This window comes from Pristis pectinata, chromosome 20 (genome assembly GCF_009764475.1).
Source record: "Pristis pectinata isolate sPriPec2 chromosome 20, sPriPec2.1.pri, whole genome shotgun sequence".
Classification (NCBI taxonomy): domain Eukaryota; kingdom Metazoa; phylum Chordata; class Chondrichthyes; order Rhinopristiformes; family Pristidae; genus Pristis; species Pristis pectinata.
Window position 1 is genome coordinate 11,918,652 of NC_067424.1, and position 18,453 is coordinate 11,937,104.

Genomic DNA, 18,453 nt, shown 5'->3' on the forward strand with positions numbered 1-18,453 from the left:
TTGAGAGCAGTTTGAAACAGGCTGCTGGAACACTGCAGACATTTTGTGAAAGATTTGGCAGTGGAAATGTGAAGGGGTGGAGTTGGGGGGCTGTTGGGTGTTGGAGGTGGGGAGAGATAAAACAACCCCAAAGGAACAGCACGCATGATTTGTGAGGGAACGCGATCGAATAGCTCTGAGAGTGACAGGAAGCTGGATCAACCAGCTTTGGGAATGTGGAGTGAGACAGAGAGAGAGAGAGAGAGAGAGAGAGAGAGAGAGAGAGAGAGAGAGAGAGAGAGAGAGCGCGAGGGAGAGAGAGTGAGAGGCGGAGCAGGACTAATATCAGAGCCTATGTTGATGTGATCTGTGTTCTCATCAGACCATGAAGTATGTGTGCGTATGATGCTCGCTGAAGGAAGCTTCCAGGCAGTTTAAATCCAGTGTCATTGAACCAGAACTCGCTGAAATCCAGTCTCTTCTTGTTAAAGTCTATGAGTGACTGCCTTGTTTTTTTCAAAAAAAAATTCTGCTTGGAATATTCCAGAAGTAATTTTACAACTCTTGCTTTGAACCTGTGATACTGCTGTGAGTATATATCCTGATTTATAGTGATCACTGTAATTAACAGAACCTGTGACATGTCAGTTTAAAATCCCTACATATTTTGCAAGCATTTGCAGTTCCTGCTATGGTACAGGGAGCATTTTCTTAACACTGCGTCTTTGGACAAGCAAGATAGTCAGTAGGATTTATGTACATTGCAGGCACTCTTCTTAAGAATCCTTCTGCGACTTAAGGATACTGCGGGCAATGAAGGGAGAGTTTGTTTGTGTGGTTTTACTGCTGAATAAGGAAGCTGTAAACAATGCGATGAAATCCAGGGGATGTGGTATCTCACAGAGTGCTGTGGTCTTGACACCGCAAGTGAGGGCACTGCTGGTTTTAGAACTCTCTCCCTCAAAGAGATGACGAGGCTGGGGATTAGTTGATAATTGCCTAATTGGGATTTACATTGAACAGAGAACAGTACAGCACAGGAACAGGCCCTTCAGCCCACAATGTCTGCATCAAATATGATGCTAAATTAAACTAAATCTCTTCTGCCTGTACATGATCCATATCCCTCCATTCCCTGCGTATTCATCTGTCTATCTGACAGCCTCTTAAATGCCCCTATCGTATCTGCTTCAACTACCACCTCTGGCAGTCCGTTCCAGGCACCTACCACTCTCTGTGTAAAAAACTTGCTCCACACATCTCCTTTGAACATCCCCCCTCTCAACCTAAATGCATGTCCCCTGGTACTTGACATTTGTACTCTGGGAAAAAAGAATGTGATTGTCTACCCTATCTATGCCTCTCATAATGGTATAAACTTCTATCACACTCCGTCAGTCCAGGGAAAACAACACAAGTCTGTCCAACCTCTCCTCATATCACATACCCTCTAATCCAGGCAGCATCCTGGTAAACCTCTTCTGCACCCTTTCCAAAGCCTACACATCTTTTTCTGTAATGGAGCAATTTATTCATTTTTGTTAGGTTAGAGGTCGAATGATGACTTCAAAACTAAAATTAATTGATTTTCTATAGCCAGGGGTATGAAAACAGAGAAACTAAATCAGTAGATGGAGGAGAGGTACATGTCAACCACGATCTTACTGACTGACAGAATTTGTTCAAAGGGCTGAATAGACTGCTAAAATCCCTCTATTCTATTGTTCCACTGTTTCTTTGTTCCTGTATTCTATGTTTCTATATTTATACATGCTGTGTACCTATATTCCTTTGTCTCCTATGTGATTTTGGTGTCAGTGTGAGTTGACATCCCCTGGTATCACATCTTGACACCGATGTTTCACTGACCATCCAGGGTTAGACCTGGAGCATGGGGAGATGCTGTAATAGAGAGAAGACCGGACAGGGCAGGAGTAAAACTGGATGACCACAGAGTCATTCCTGGGCATGTCGGGTACTATCTACGAGGAAGTATAGGCTAGAGCTACAAAAACAGTAGTAAGCTCATGATTGGATAAAACTGAGAGGTTATAATTACCAGGAGAAGTTGAACAGGCTGTGGCTCTACAATAGCAAAGGGTTGACAGGTGTCCTCCTAGAGGTGTTAGATTATGAACATTTTTGAAATAATGGACATAGAGAGTGTTTGAGGGGGAAGCCAAAACCAGGAGTCATAAATGTACGAAAGGCATTAATGAATCCAATAAGGAATTTAGAAGAAACTCTTTGTCTGGGAAGGGTACGGAAAGCAGAACTCAGCGTCACAGGGAGTAATCAAGGCAAACAGCACTAATATCTTATAAAGAAAGCAAGATGAAAATCTGAGGGAGAGAGACATTCTAAGATGTCAAGAGTTGGAGGATGCTTACATGGAGCCAAACTAGAGATACCAAGTAGTTGGGGTGAGTTGCCTGTTTCTGAGTTGTACGTTCTGTGTAAAAATAATTGCCCTTTCTACCAGTCTCAGTGACACACCCTCCACCCCTCTCTCCCCTCCTCTTTTTGGAATCAGTTGCTGAGAAATTCTCATCTATCAGTTGGAATGAGAGAGCAATCTATTCACATTGGCATACTCTGCTCTGCCTAGGGAACACAGCCCATAAAAGTCAATAGAATGAATTTTGGAGGCTGAGTTCAGTCTGCTGGCACTGCTGTGTAGCATGTTTGGTACTATCGACCGGAGAGGAATTTACAGGCCACTGACTCCTGCTGCCTCTCACTGCAGTACCTAGGCCAAGTGATTATTTACTCTCCCTGCCCACAATGTGTTTCAGCAGGTTATTTCCTCACCAATCCCTGCTCATCCATCACCCCTCTGCCCACTGACCTACACTCGCCCTTGGTTCAGCAGTGCCTCAATTTTAAAACCCTCCCACGATCTCACTCCTTCCTATCTCTACATTTTCCTCCAGTCCTATGAACTTCTGAGAAACCTGTGCTCCTCCAATACTGGCCTCATGATCATTCCCAAATTTAATTGCTCTATCGTGGGCCTTAAGCATGTTCTGGAATTCTATTTCCAAACTTTCCATCTCTCTGCATTTCTTTCCCCCTTTAAGATGCTCTTTAAAACTATCTAAGATCATGGAATTGTTACAAAGAAGACATTTGGCCCATCGAACCTGTGTCAAGATATTGCCAGAGAAGTCCAGATAGTCCAATGCTGTGGAATTTTTTTCCCTTCAGTAGTTACCTAATTCATTTTGATGGACACAATTGATTCAAATACTATCACCCTCTAAGGCTCTGAGTTCCAGAGCATTAGGCGTTATTGTTTCAAGCTTTCCTCTTTGGTCAAGCCTTTGATTATCTGACCTACTATCTGCTTATGTGGCTCAGTATCTATTTAGACCCAGTGAAGTGAGACCCTGTGGGATTTTCTTGATACATGCAAGGCGCTAAATAAATGAAAGTTGTAGATGACCTAGGGGCGGTATCAACGTGCAATGGAAATCTGTTCCCGGAACAGTAGCTCATTTCTCTCTTTGCCTCGAGGGAAGATTCTGCATCATTGTACCCTGATTTCCCAAAGGAAATTAAGTAAAGCTGTTTGTTGGTCAGTTGTGGGTAACAGTCTGGGACTTTGGAAATCCCACACCAAATACAGGAGAATATAACCCAGGCTGGCACTTCATTGCAGTGCTGAGGGAGCTCCACACAGTCAGAGGTGCTCAGCATTACATTATGGTAGTTGGCATTACGACATATAGCTCTATTTGGAATTTGGAGAAAGAGATGGGGAGTTCTCTCTGCAATAATCATGCAATAAACAATATAAAAACAGATTATCTGCTCATTATAGATTGTCCCCAGATTATGGCAGGGTTCCGTTCCTATGAACTCTTTGTCACCTGAACAGTTTGCAAGTCTGAAATGTGGCCACAAACATGTTTCCACAGGGCAGAAGATGCCTGCAATCCTGCAGCAGCAGATAAATCCATCTCATCAGTCTCTCAAATGCTTGTTCATGTAGGATGTGTATATAAATCAGGCATTCATAAGCTAGGGAGGATGTGTCTCACATTGTGGATTGTGGGAACTTGCTGTGCACAAACTTGTTGTCATGTTTCCTACATTACAGAAATGACCACACTTCCCTTACTTTCAGATACTCTGAGATCATGATGTTGTTGTAGAAAGGAAAATCTTTCTTTTCGTCAATCCTCATGCCTCCAGGGCTCAGTCCATCCCTAAAGGCTTCCATCCACAAGAGGTGGAAGAAACTGGAGCTCTTTTCTTAAAAGGCTGCAGAGGCTGAGGATGAAATGAAAGTTTTCACAGTGTTAGGTGAGGATAATGTGCAAATAGAGTTGAGGTGATCCAGTTCAATTGTGAAACAGGCCCTGGGGTTTGAATAACCTTCTCCTGTGGCTGTAGAACAAGTAGGTGTGAGAGGAAGCTTCCTCGTCTCCATGTCTCAGTCACTCATTGTGGTAAGTCCCTCCTCTTCCCACCACCCACCACCCTCTCCTCACCCCCACGGTAAAACCCGACTAAAGATTCTGAATTTGCGTGATCATATGTGGTGCTGCTGTACAAAGTGTTTGGAAGTCAGTATAAGTATAGTTTCATTTCACCATTAGTTGCTGAACTTTGCCATTGCTTGGCAATTACCCTATTGCTTTCTGACAGACAGATTCTTCAAAATTGTAAAAGCAGGCAATTGCTGGTAGAAAATACAATTCTCTTCCAAACTATATGTTTACGCAACTAAGGGCAACGGATTTACTGCTTAGTAACCAACTGAAAAATTCCATTAGAAAAGGATACCTCGATGAGTCATCTGCACAGTGCTAGCCAGTTACCCACAGAGAGCAGGTTGATCCCCAGTCTGTTAACTGAATAATCCCAAATTCAGGAAAAGGCATTTGCACTCCTGTAGCTGCCTCCAGAGCCCTTGGTCACCCAAAGTACTTTTCAACCATTAAAATACCTCTAAAGTGGGCACCTCGAGAGGCAGGCATTTAAGATGAGAGGGGGAAAGTTCAAAGGAGATGTGGAGGCCAAGTTGTTTTACACAAAGAGTGGTAGATGCCTGGAATGCCCTGCCAGGTGTGGTGGTGGAGGCATGTATGATAGAGGCATTTAAGAGGCTCTTAAATAGGCACATGTATGCATGGAGGGATATAGACCATGTGCAAGCAGAAGGGATTAGGTGTCATTAGCTTAATTAGTTTGGCACAACATCGTGGACTGAGGGGCCTGTTTCCATGCTGTGTTGTTGTTCTATATTCTATGTTTTATGGTCTATATTCTAAATGTAGTCACTATTGTAATAAGGGAAACCCAGCAGCCAATTTGAGCATAGCAAGTGATGAAATAATGACGAGATAATATTTTGTATTGATGTTGATTAAGGAATAGCACAAGAACTTTCGAGTTAGGAGCCAGAGACCACTTGGTGCCTCGAGCCTGCTCCACCATTAAGTAAGATCGAGGTTGATCACATGCTCCATTTTCTCTCCTGTGCTCTGGCTTATTAAGAATATGACTACCTCTGTCTTAAAAATAAAACTCTGCATTGACCATCTTTTGTAGAGCGTTCCAAAGAATCTTGACCTTCTGAGAGAAAAAAAAATCCCCTCAATTAAACAAATGAACATACAAATTAGGAATAGGCCACTTGATACCTTGAGTCTGCGTTGTCATTCAATAAGAGTGTGGTCGATCTGACCGTAACCTCGACTCTGCATTCTTGTCTAACTGTGGTAACCTTTCAGCCCCTGGTTTATCTCGTATCTATCTATTTCCATCTTAAAAATACTTCAAGACTTGGCCTCCTCCACCCTTTAAGGAAGAGAGTTCCAAAGAGTCATGACCCTCTGAGAGACAAAAAAAGCCTTATCTCTATCTTAAATGGGCAACCCCTTATTTTTATATGGTAAACCCCAGACTAGATTCATCCACAAGAGTGAACATCCTCTTTTCATTCACCCTGTCAAGACCCCTCATTGTTCAAATTGCTTCTCAGTCCAGCAGATACAAGTCTAGTCTGTCCAGCCATTAAAAGAGTCATAGAGTTAGAGAGCACAGGAACAGGCCCCATGGCCCACCATGACCATCTATACTAATCCAATTTGCCAGCACTTGATCCATATTTTTGCTATTCAAGTGCTTGTCTAGGTTAACTACCTCCTCCAAAATTGGCCTTATCCTGACCTTGAATGGGCAACAGCTTATCTTTAAACAAGTAGAGTGTTCTAGTTTCTAACCACCCTCTGAGTGAAAAAAGATCCCCATGGGTACCTTCTAAACCACTTGCCATTTACCCTAAACCTGTGCCCTCTGGTTTTGGACATTACTGCCATGGAAAAAGTTTCCTGCTATTTACCCTATCTAATTCATTCATAATTTCGTGTAGTTCTATCAGGTCCCCCCTCACCCCCCCACCCCCAGCCTCCTCCACTCCAAAACAAACCCAACCTATCCACTCCCAGTCTCTCCTCATTACTGAAACACTCCATCCCAGGCAACATCCTGGTGAATCTTCTCTGCACTCTCTCCAGTGCAATCACATCCCTCCTATAGTGAGGTGACCAGAACTGTACATACTCCTCCAGAATGGATGTTCTCACTCATATATCAACCCCATCAGTATTGGCCAGGTCAGTGGGGATAATCCTTCTTCAACCAAGAGAGCAGGCAGCACTTGATTTAACATATCATCTAGAGGACAACATCTCTGGTAGTTCAGCACTCCTTCAACACTACTGCACTGTCAACCTAAATGTGTGGGTGCAGACCCCATTTAAGAGTCTACCCATCCCTTAAGTGGGACCAAAGCCTGTAACATTAAGACTCAGAGCTACCAACGGAGACAGTGAAGTACATAAAACAAATCTGCCTGTAATTAGAATCATGGATTTTTCTTGTTGTGTTTGGCGATGCACACATGAAGTGTCCTGTTGGACCTTTGCTGCTCAATAACAAGTTGTTGGAAGATTTTCATTTGGATTTCTGGTTCACCCTGTGAACAGTGTTTTCAATGCAATGAGCCTCAGTGCTCTGGGCTTGGGAGTGAGTGTAGGATGGGAGGAGGATATTCAGTATGATTGTCCTCCAGTAGTGAACCCTGCTGAAAGGTGTGTGCGTGTGTGTGTGGACGACGAGTGAAGAGCATAATTGGGATTTGGCGGTGATGCCTTCCACTGTCGGGCAGATCACTGGCAAGACCGTCCAACCAGCAGTGACCACCCAAGTGAATTAACTAAAGCTGGGAATAATAGAATCATCGATGCATTGAGCAATACAACATACGGAGGCCATTAAACCCGTTGTTCTGAGGCCAGCTGTTTGAAAAAGTTTGTACAATTAATCCCACTGCTACTGCACCTGCTCAAGAATCTTGCGATATCTTCATCTTCAAATATTTATACAATTCTCTTTCCAAAGTTAATACAGATTCTACCTCCACCATCCTTCCAGCCAATGTTCTCCAGCACAACAATAATTAAAATAATTCTCTGACCCTACCCTCAGCGAACAATGCCTCCTTCAAGATAGTGATTATTGGCTTGGACCAACAAGGCTGGGCCAAGATACCTTTGCCGGTGGGTGCCTGATGTAAGGGGTCTGCCAGAAATGGTGGATCACTTTACACAGTATCTAGAGAACTCCTGAACCTGTTGGATTGGCAAGTGAGCAAGCTTATGGGAGACTGAAATCTTATTGCAGGAGGACAGATGTGCTTTATTCCCCACTAACTCCCTTACCCCTGAACTGAGGAAGCAGGTAAGAGTCAACAACTTTGGCGGGTTTGGACTCTGGTGTTTTGACCGCAGACTTCCACCTCAGTGCCACAACTAAAGGTGCTCATGTTTGTAAATAATATTTGCCAAGAACTTGCAAAATTGAATATTAATTAGTAATTAAGGCAGGCATGGTAGTGTAGGGTCAGGCACAGTAGTGTAGCAGTTAGCATAACGCTTTACAATGTCAGCGCCCCAGGTTCAATTCTGGTCACTGTCTGTAAGGAGCTTGTACGTTCTCCCTGTGTCTGCGTGAGTTTCCTCCGGGTTCTTTGGTTTCCTCCCACATTCCAAAGACGTACGGGTTAGGAAGTTGTGGGCATGCTATGTTGGCGCCGGAAGCGTGGTGACACTTGTGGGCTGCCCCCAGCACACTACACAAAAGATTCATTTCACTGTGTTTTTTGATGTACATGTGACTAATAAAGATATCTTATCTTATCTTAATTATTCCACTATTTGAAAAATTATTCATGGTAATTCCAAGTGTCAGGATCACAGATTCTGCTGCCAGCTGTGTAACATGTGGATCTCTGGTTCAGCAACATCTTTGTCCACAAATAACATCTTCCAATATGGTGAAATGCCACAAATCTCATCATGAGTGTGTTATCAAGATGAATTTGACCCCAAGCCTTGGAGACATTAGTGCATGTTAAAAATTGTTTCAGTTAGAGAGATGGGGAACAGTTAGAGCTTAGAACCTTGGTAGCTGAAGGGATGGAGTTGGTGTAAAAGAGGCCAGAAGGTCACAGAGATCTTGGAGGATTATCAGGCTGTGTTATAGAGAAGGGGTGGGATGGAAGGTTTCAAACGTAAGAACTTTAAAATCAAGACATGGATGAACTGAGAGCCAAAGTAGGTTCTATGAGTACCATAGTAACTTAGAGCACTGGTTAGGTATATTTACCCATTAGGCTTTCAAGACCATGCAAAGCATTTATTATTTTTGGCTAAGCCAAGATTGGGCTTTCATTCCTAACACTTCTAACAAGGCAGTTCATTCACTCAACATAAATGGACTAATTTCTTGGAACCCAATGCTTGCGTCAATATATTTCTGATTCCTGACATTTAATTTTCTTCTCCTGCAGAACTTCTGGCGAGATGGAGCGCTCAGGGAGATGGGGGTGATAAGAATCAAATAAATAAGAGCCTGAAAAACGATGTAATCCTATGAGAAGTTCTGATATGGTTCTGTTTGATGAACAATATAGAGACAGCAGATGAAACGCATTATACTATTTCCAAACCCTGACAGCCTTTCAGAAGCCAAAGGTCATGAGCTGTGGTTTATCAGTGCTTACATGTGTTCCACCCAGCACCCAAGGCAGCCCAGTCATGCTGACATTGAACTAAGTAACTGGGAGATGTTAATGCTGTTTCAGTAAAGCTTTCATCTCTTCCGGGAATGGGTTGGGTTTTGCTGGAGTCAAGCACCTCCTACATTTGCCAGCTCAAACAGTTTGTTTGTCTGGTGCCTTCTAAAGCCAATAGGGCATGCAGTTCAATAGCTTATCTCTTTAACCCATGAGATTTATACACTGAGAGTGCAGAGGAGATTCACCAGGACATTGCCCAGATTGGAGCATTGCAGTAATAAAGAGAAACTGGATAGGCTAGGTTTGTTTTCCCTGGAGTGAAGGAAGCTGAAGGATGACCTGATAAAGATATCCAAAATTATGATGGGGATAAGGTAGTAAGAATCTTTTTCCAATTGTGGGGCTGTCTAAGACAAAATGGCATAAGATTAAGGTGAGAGGTAGGAGGTTTAGAGGGGATTTAAGGGGGAATTTCACACAGAGAGTGGTTGGAGTCTGGAATGTGCTGCCTGAGGAGGTGGTGGAGGCAGAGACTCTCACAGCATTTATGAAGCACCTACACAAGCACTTGAATCACCAAGGCATAGAAGGTTAAGGAGGTAATGCAGGTAAGTTGGATTAGTATAGGCAGGTGCAACTGTTGGCATGGGCATGTTGGGCCAAAGGGCCTGTTTCTGCGCTGTATGAGCAAGAAATGGACTGAAAAAGAGAGTGCATCATAGTCAAATCAGGCACGAAAAATAGAGGAAAAAGAAGCTTGGATCTGGGTCAGTCATTAAGAATAATCACACCATTAAGACTGTGCTAATGCCTTTATTTAGTGGACTGAACTGTTCTGGTGAATTTAACAGGTAACCAACGGGCATATGTAACAAACCACATGGGATGATTATGGAGGAGGTTCCATTACTGCAAGACTAATGATGGAATGGGACAAATCCTCCAGCAAGCCGTGGCCACTTACAGGGTATCTACTCTTGCTCTGAGAAGCTTGCCGATCTGCACATTCATTGCACAACAGTATTCACATTTTTTCAGGAAATGTTCAAGATTTCAACAAGAGCTATGGTATTTTTAAACTCCAAATGGACAGCAAAGGCTCTTTCTCTGTTGCCTGATGCCCTACAACAGCTGGCAATCCATCTCACTGGCCTCCTATATGCTCAATCGTATGTATGGACTGTTCATATAGTTTGGCATTCATAAGCTAGGGAGAACCTGTATTTTAATGTTGAAAACTCAAGAATCATTAAAAAAAATTAAATTAAACAATTAAATTAATTTAAACATACTTAAATACTTTTATTACCTCAAAATATACATCAGGTGAAACTTCTGAATCTCAAAGCTGTTATTGTCCAGTGAATGAAGCCTGTTTTCTGTCCAGTGTGGTGTATATAGAACACCCAACTTTCCCATTGGAGGGATACAGTAGTGTAATAGTTAAGCTACTGGTCTTGCAGCCAGAGTTCTGGTCCATTGAGTCAGAGACATGTACAGGAATCCACGGCAGCTGGGGAATTTAAAATCAGGTAATTAAGTAAATCTGGAATTCAACTAGTCTCAGTAGCAGCAGCTATAAATTTACCAGATTGTCATTACAAACCCATCTCGTTCACGAAAGATCCTCAGGGAAGCAAATCTACTGTCCTGAACTGATCTGACCTATATGTTACTAACGTAGTTGACTCTTAACTGCTTCCTCAGTCCAGGGACAATTGGGGATGGGTAATAAATAAATGAACACTGAAGATGTTATCCCATGAACAAATAAACCTCAGGAAATTATGGCATCACCACTATTCTCCATGAGGAATCCAACACTGAAGCATATGTGGGGAGGAAATTAGAAAGTTTGAGACTTTCCTGTCCTCAAAACTATTTGGGGTTGTCAATCTGGTCCTTCTCATGGCATAGTGGGTCATTTTCAGTGTGCTGATCAGCGACACATGAAATCAGTGCTGGGGAATCAGTGCTGAGCCTTCAACTGTTTACAACAGTAGTATGAAGGCACTTTGTGTACTGTAGCCACATTTTCCAATGATACAAGGATGCATGTTGTAAGTCCCTTCGTGTCTCACCCCTCCCTAACACTGCTCCAATTCTGCCCTCCTCCAAGTTAAGCCAAGATATTAAAGAAACATAACACAACAGGAAAGTAAGTTGTGAGGACTCAAAGACTCTGCAAGGGGATAGAGATAGGTGAAGTGAGATAGCAAGAAATTGGCAGCAGGAGTAGAATGTGGGAAAATGTGCAATTATCCACTTTGGAAGGAGGAATGAAAAATCGAATTATTAGTTAAAGCAAGTAAGACTACAAAGGGGTTCTACTACATGAAACACAAGAAGCTAGCAGCAGGTACAGCAAGTAATTTGGAAGGGTAATAGAATGTTGGCCTTTATTGAAAGGGGTGTAGAGTATAAAAGCAAGGAGGTTTTGATTCAACTTTACAGTCATTGGTGAGACCATATTCAGAAAGCTGTGTGCAGTTTTGGTCTACTTCGGGCAGAAGATACTAAAGTCTGAAAGCATGTACCACCAAGCTCAAGGACAGCTTCTATCCCGCTGTTATAAGACTATTGAATGGTCCCCTAGTATGATAAGATGGATTCTTGACCTCACAATCTATCTTTTTATGGCCTTGAACCTTATTGTCTACCTGCACTGCACTTTCTATGTAACTGTAACACTTTATTCTGTATTCTGATGTAATGAACTTATCTGTATGGATGGCATGTAGAACAAAGTTTTTCATTGTACCTCGGTACATGTGACAATAATAAACCAATTTACCAGTTTACCATATATAAGAGGATATACTTGCATTGGAGGCAGTGTAGAGAAGGTTCACCAGGTTGATTCCTGGGGTAAAGGGGTTGACGTATGAAGAAAGTTTCAGCAGGTTAGCCTATACTCATTGGAGTGTCATAGAATGAGAGGTGATCTTATTGAAATATATAAGATTCTGAGGGGGATTGATAGGCTGGGTGCCTGGAGGATATTTCCAATAGTGGGACTTTCTAAAATTAGCGGACGTGGTTTCAGAATAAGGGGTCATCCACTAAACTTGGAAATAAGGAGAAATTTATTTTCTTGGAGGATTGTGAATCTTTGGAATTATCTGTCCCAGAGAGCTATGGAGGCATAGTCATTGCATATATTTCAGGTGGTAGTTTGACAGACATTTAAACTACATGGGAGTCAAGGGGAATGGGGAGAGGGAGGAAAAGTTGATCTTATTAAATGGTGTAGCAGCCTCAAGGGCCAATTGGCCTCCTCCTGTTCCTGTTTCTTATGTTCTTATGTACAGCTATAATCTAATCCTGATCAAGGCTTGCACAAGCATCACTTCCCATTCTTTCTGTTACCCCAGCATCTCTAGTTTACAATTTTCAGTATTGTGTTTAAGATCCTTCATGTCTCACCCAGTTCTGTTGCAATCCTGCCCTCCTCCAAGATATTAAAATCAGGCTCAATCGATCTCCTGAGGAAAATGTAACAGGTATGGGAATTTGTCTGGAAAAGCAGCAGATCCCCAATGTATGAGCCAATATTTATCCTTAATCAACCTCCTACAACAGATTAAATGGCCACTGTTACATTATTGCTTGAAGGAGTTTGCAGTATGAAATTGAATGCTTTTTTTCCCCCTGCATTAGAAGCGAAACAAAATTTCAAAATACTGAATTGCTTGTAAAGGGTTTTGGGGCATCTTTGTGTCATGAAAAGCATAATGCAAATTCTAGTCCTTCTTTTCCTTTTTTTTAAATGCATTTGTGTCCAGATTTTCATACGTCTTTGTTTCAAACAAGTCTCCATAGCTATCTCATTCTTCTCAGTGATGCTCCTCAGGGTATTTCTTGCTGTAATAGAGAAGCTGTTTTCAGTTCTAGTTATTGTTTATTTGCATCCAGCTGCATTAAGCTATCTTTTTCTGTCCTTTCCCCTTTAACTGCTTTCTTCAAACACTCAGCTAATGTCTCAAATAATCTTTGCTAAAATGCCACAGTCGGTCTTCTTTCACTGAGGTTGGCAGTTTAGAGCTAATTCTCTGAAGTGCACGGCTCAAATGTGTTTAATGAGGGAACATTTCACTTCGATTGCGTCATAGTGTACTCCAAATAATAAAGACCTGTTGCATTCACTTATTTTCTTCCCTCTTAGATGGACTCTTATTTGACCTGAACAAGGATAATATAGCTTATGAAATGATTGATTAATTGCATTCAGCAGAAACCCTTGAGGGGTTGATACAATTGTTTTTACATTGGTTGTCACTTTCTCTCTCAGTGTGGCGTTGCATTTATAACAGGGTTTCCTGGGATATTTTGTCTCCCTCTCCACTGGTGTTTCCCTAGTTACAACCCCGGCTGCGAATAGAGGCTGAGTTTTGACAGCTTTAACTGGCTGGAATCAATGATCAGCACAATTGTCTCCCTATTAATTCATTGGCATCTGAGATCAGCAGGGTGTTCTAATTGGCTGGGAAGTCCAGTCCCCTCCCTCTGTCCGCACCATTTTTGCATGTGGGTTGTGTAAGAATTTGTGACATTTCTGTTGAATTGAGATGCCTAGTGTGCAGTCCTGTTCACACTGTGATAATCCATTCTCCTCTGTCTTTGGGAGATGCAGGCTGCTTGTGGTGGGGATTTGTTCTGTTGTGAACTGAACCATGAACAGTCTCTACCTCTGATTCTCCTGTTAGCCCCGAGATATTACATTTAAAAGGAGAGTTCCTGTGATTTATCTGAACTCAGCAGTACTGAATTTTACTTGTGGCTTTGACATTTATCATTGATAACATCCAATGCAACAGCTTAATATATTACCAATGGTGGTTTGTAGTTTGTACATTTAAAAAGCAGCATTAGCATAAGTAATAAGAACAGAAACTGTTGGAAACAGCAGGTCAGGCAACACCCGTGGAAAGGTAAAGAGTTAATGTTTCAGATTGAACACAGAACGATAAGTGTTTCTATTTCTACAAAAGCTGCCTGATCTGCTGAGTGTTTCCAGCATTTTCTGTTTTTATTTCAGATTTCCAGCATCTGCAATCTTTTAACTTTCATTTAACCTAAGTAGATTTCTTAAAGAAAAGGTAGATATGGTCTGATGTGCAATGATCCTTCAAATCAAACCACTCAGAAAACCCCGTAGAATTTCCAATTGTGTGTGTATGTGTCTGTCTGTGTGTGTGTGTGCGCATGCTCACATGTGTATATATGATGACAACTTGCATTTATTGAGACATATCTTTTTGAGAGAGAGGATTCTGAAAGTCATTGGCACGAGGATGTGTCTTCTGGTGGGAGAGCACTGAAACAGGGGCATGACCCTGTAGTTGGTCAAAATTCTGTAGCTGTGTAGCTCTGTAGTTATTGTTTTTACCTGTACTACCTCAATGCACTCTGTACTAACCCAATGTAACTACACTGTGTAATGAATTGACCTGTACTATCAGTATGCAAGACAAGTTTTTCACTGTACCTCGGTACAAGTGACAATAATAAGCCAATACCAATACCAATACCTTAGGATAAGGAGTTGACCATTTAGGAGAGAGGTAAGGAGAATATCTTTACTCAGAGGGTTGTAATTATTTGGAATTCTCCATCACCGAAGTTTGTGGATACTCAATAATGGTTGATATTCAAAGGTTGAGACTAATAGATTTTTTGGAATCAGAGGAAGGGGTGGAGGGAGAGGTCTTGAGGCACAAGATCTTTTTGAGCCACGATCTTATTAAATGATAGAGCAGGTCTCTTCCTGCTTTGTTTCTTATTCTCTTACAGAACACCTTTAATACAATAAAATATTACATGTTGTTTTCACAGGAATGATAAGGAATTTTAGGATAGGAAACCAAAATGAGATGTAGCTTTTTCTTAAGTAGCACTTTGAGGAATAAACAGCAGAGAGGAGGAGGGATAGGGTGGGGAGGGATAACGGCAGGATTGGAGAGGCACAGAGATCTCAGGGGATTGTAGGGCAGGAGGAGGTAAGAGAAATGGGGAAAACCATGGAGAGATTTTGGTGAGAATGTTAAAACTGAAGCATTGTCAATGTAGGCTGCGGGGATGGAGAGTGAAAGGGACATTGTAATATGTGCAAACCTATCCATAAATGCTGAAGAGAGAGGTTGCTATTAGTATTTTTAAGATGTCCCAAAATGCATTGCCAACAATTTACTTTCAAGTTTAGTTGCTGTGGTTAACAGCATCTTGTTAAGTTTGGAGATGACACGAAAATTGGTGGAATTGTGGATAGTGAGGAAGGTTGTCAAGGGATATAGAGGGACATAGGTGTATTGGAAATTTGGGCAGAGAAATGACATATGGAGTTTAATCTGGACAAGTGTGAGCTGATGCATTTTGGAAGGTCAAATGCAAGGGGAAAATATACAGTAAATGGCAGGGCCCTTAGGAGTATTAATATACAGAGGGCTGGAAGTCCTTAGCTCCCTGAGAATGACAACACAGGTAGATAGTATGGTAAAGAAAGTGCATGGCATGCTTGCCTTCATCGGTTGGGGTACTGAGTATAAAAATTGGCAAGTCATGTTGCAGCTGTATAAAACTCAGACTTGGCCACATTTGGAGTACTGTGTGCCGTTCTGGTCACAACATGATTGGAAAGATGCACAAGTTTGGAGAGGGTGCAGATGAGGTTCAGCATGATGTTGCCTGGATTGGAGTGTATTAGTTATAAGGTGATCTTAGGTACATTTGGATTGTTTTCTCTGGAGCATCAGAGGCTGAGGGGTGGCCTGACAGAGGTATATAAAATTATGAGAGTCATAACATAGGGTAGATAGTCAGAGACTTTTTCCCAGAGAGGACATGTCAAATATTAGGGCGCACAGGTTTACGCTAAAGGAGGGAAAGTTTAAAGCAGATTTGAGAGGCAAGTTTTTTTAGGGAGAGACTGGTGGTTGCTTGGAACGCGCTGCTAGGGGTGAAGGTGGAAGCAGAAACAATGACAATGATTAAGAGGTATTTAGATAGACACATGCACAGGCAGGGAATAGAGGGATTTGGACAATGCGCAGGCAGATGGAATTATGTTAATTTGGCATCATGGTGGGCATGACATGGTGAAGGGCCTGTTCCTGTGCTGTATGGTTCTATGCTTCTATGCTTGTATTTCTCAAGGGCTTACCACATAGCAAAACATACCATGATGAGTAAAAGAGTACTTGTTCTTCTAGTGCCTTTCATAAGTTCAGCATGACCAGAAGCAATTTATACTAAACACTTTTTGAAGAATGACTATAATGGTTTTTTAAGGGAAATAGAGAGAGCTTGAAAATCTATGCACAGCAAGATCCCATGGAGCAATGGTGTGGATAATCTTTTTTTGTGGAGTTGCCAGTGGATTGAATATCGGCTGGGTAGAATGTCCTGACTTTTTAATGATTGGCGTTGCTGGTTGGATGTTGCAGAGATAGAATCTCATTTTCTACCCACTGGAACAAGCTAACTACAAATTGGCTGCACAACATCGTCAGATACTCTCTCGGAGACAGAACATGGTCACGTTTATCTTAATCAGCAAATGAAGGTTCTCCTGGAAGGCGTGTAGTTTAATTACTATATGCTTCATTTGACAAGCCTTCTTGTATTTGTAGATTACTGTCATGTATTAGGCTGGTGGTGAAGAGGAAGGTATCAAGAAGGAAATTAAATTGTTCTATGCCTTAATCCTGCTTTGCACTAAAGTGCAAGGATTGTAAAGATTTGATTATGCTTATGAATTACAAATCCATGAAATGCTCAATAAGTCAGACAACATCTTCAGAGAAAAAAGTTTTAATTTTATGTATTCTTTCAAGAAAATTGATTTGTACCAAAGAAACTCAGACAGGGAAGTGTCCCTGGGCTAGTCGCTAGCTTTTAGCTTTTCCCTTCATGTCTAAAAAAAAATTACTGAGAAAGATTGAAGTTCACAGCTATTTGGAAACTCAATGATTCTGTACATAAGGCCGCATCCGGAAAGATTACCCTTGAGACTGTTTTCAGGATGTTGAGAATTAAGAGAAGGCTTGTAAGATCTGCCCAAAGGTACTGTTCCATTCCATGTAATGTTAACAACAACAGTTGTCACAATCTGGAATTGACCACTAATAGTCCCAAACTTGAGAAAGTTAAATTGGCTTCTTGTGGTCCGTTTCATCCACAGATAAAGTGCTGCATAGTATTTTGCTTCACTTTCCTGTGATTCATTTTCACTTTGCATATAAACATGGACAGTAGTTAAACCCATTCAATTACGTAATGATAAATCAGTTGAAGTTTCCAGACAAGATTAAAAGACACGCATCAAAGGTTAGGTGTAATAGGCAGGCAAATTGAAGTGAAATCCTTCAAAGCCAGCTACTCAGAAATCCCTGAAATGCAAATCAACCATGATTGAACTAAAAGGTGCAAGGAGCCCCAGGAGTTGAAGCACCTGCTCCTGTTCTTAATCTCCTATTTTAATGCATGAATTTGGGTGCTGTGGGTTTCAAGATTCAGATACGTGCAGCGGACAACTAAAAACAAAGACCTTGGAGATTAATATCCATTTAACTTGCAATCTTTAGCTGATTTTAAACGAAGTACATAAGAGCACCATTACATTCTTTAATACCAGATTATTAATAAACATGAACAGGTAAATTAAAAAAAAATTGTGACTTCATCTATTTTCACTGCATTCATGTACCCCCATATGTACAGCCTGTAAATTGACCATAGGGAAGTACACATCCACTCGGAAATCAGCGGCGTGGACACTTTGGTGTTGCTGTTTAATTGGCCAAGGTGCCTCTTTGACTGCAACAGAACCTCATATTATTTGCCTTTTTATACAGGGAGTTGTTGGGGTCAGTATGGAACAGGCAATATGGAGAGCATACAAACTTTTTGCATGTTTATTTCCACTTGAGTTGAAATAAACATGAGTGGAAATTATGCTCCACACTATTTGCACTCGTTAGTTAAGTCTCTCACGATTTTTTTGGATATATCAGCAGGTATCTTATATTTTGACTTCCAGAAATTCAGCTGAGTAAAGCATTTTTTTAAATTTATAGTATTATGCCATGAGACAAGGATAATAATGGCTTTTTCCAAATCATTTTTGTTACCTTGAAAATCAGCAGAGGGCTTCCTGCCAAGAATCATTTGTGACTCAACACAACTTGCATGTCAGGGCTGCACATGTTTGTGTCATTCCCCATGCAGTGCTTCTTTGGATCATTGTACGGACACCTGGACCATGATCCAATGGGATTCCCACTGTTGGACACTCTGGAGACAATAAGGTCTTAGTTCCAGAGCACTTAACCTGAAGACTTGCAAAGTTTTCATTCTTTTCCCCACTGCACGAAAAGCAATGCTCA

At 41.5% G+C, this 18,453-nt stretch overlaps 1 protein-coding gene across 2 annotated transcripts in view; it reads left to right on the forward strand.

Annotated features, from left to right (window-relative positions):
• Nucleotides 1-259: 259 nt before the first annotated feature.
• LOC127580710 (cyclin-dependent kinase 18-like) overlaps nt 260-18,453 on the forward strand; it is an 81,519-nt gene continuing 63,325 nt past the window's right edge. The window contains exon 1 of one of the 2 annotated variants that reach the window (XM_052034481.1): nt 260-567. The gene's annotated coding sequence lies outside the window, so the exon portion shown is untranslated. The remainder of the gene's footprint in view (nt 568-18,453) is intronic. The other variant, XM_052034480.1, reaches the window with a different exon arrangement.